The following is a 1,000-nucleotide window of genomic DNA, read 5'->3' on the forward strand; positions in this document are numbered from 1 at the left end:
CCTCCCCCCCACTCCCCGACACCCTCCCCCCCCAACTCCCCGACACCCTCCCCCCCCACTCCCCGACACTATTCCCCCCCACTCCCCGACACCCTCCGCGACACGCTCCCCCCTTCCCCGACACCCCCCCTCCCCGACACCCCCCCTCCCCGACACCCCCCCTCCCCAACACCCCCCCTCCCCGACACCCCCCCTCCCCGACACCCCCCCTCCCCGACACCCCCCCTCCCCGACACCCCCCCTCCCCGACACCTCCCTCACGACACCCCCTCTCCCCGACACCCCCCTATCCGACACCCCCCCTATCCGACACCCCGACACCCCCCTCCCCGACACCCCCCTCCCCGACACCCCCCCTCCCCGACACCCCCCCCCCCCAGACCCCCCATCCCCGACACCCTCCCCCCATCCCCGACACCCTCCCCCCATCCCCGACACCCTCCCCCCATCCCCGACACCCTCCCCCCATCCCCGACACCCTCCCCCCATCCTCGACACCCTCCCCCCATCCCCGACACCCTCCCCCCATCCCCGACAGCCTCCCACCATCCCCGACAGCCTCCCACCATCCCCGACAGCCTCCCCCCACCATCCCCGACAGTCTCCCCCCACCATCCCCGACAGCCTCCCCCCCCCATCGCCCCCCCCATCCCCGACACCCTCCCCCATCCCCGACACCCTCCCCCATCCCCGACACCCTCTCCCCATCCCCGACACCCTCTCCCTATCCCCGACACCCTCCCCCCATCCACGACAACTTCCCCCCATCCCCGACACCCTCTCCCATCCCCGACACTCTTCCCCCCATCCCCGACACCCTCCCCCCCCACTCCTCGACACCCTCCCACCCCACTCCCCGACACCCTCCCCCAACCCCGACACCCTCCCCCTCACCGACAGCCTCCCCCCCCCGCCCCGACAACCCATCCTCCCCCGACAGCCTCCCCCCATCCCCGAAAAACCCCCTCCCCGACAGACTCCCCCCCTCCCCGAAACCCCC

The sequence above is a fragment of the Pristiophorus japonicus genome, unplaced genomic scaffold, assembly GCF_044704955.1.
Source record: "Pristiophorus japonicus isolate sPriJap1 unplaced genomic scaffold, sPriJap1.hap1 HAP1_SCAFFOLD_3249, whole genome shotgun sequence".
NCBI classification, from domain to species: domain Eukaryota; kingdom Metazoa; phylum Chordata; class Chondrichthyes; family Pristiophoridae; genus Pristiophorus; species Pristiophorus japonicus.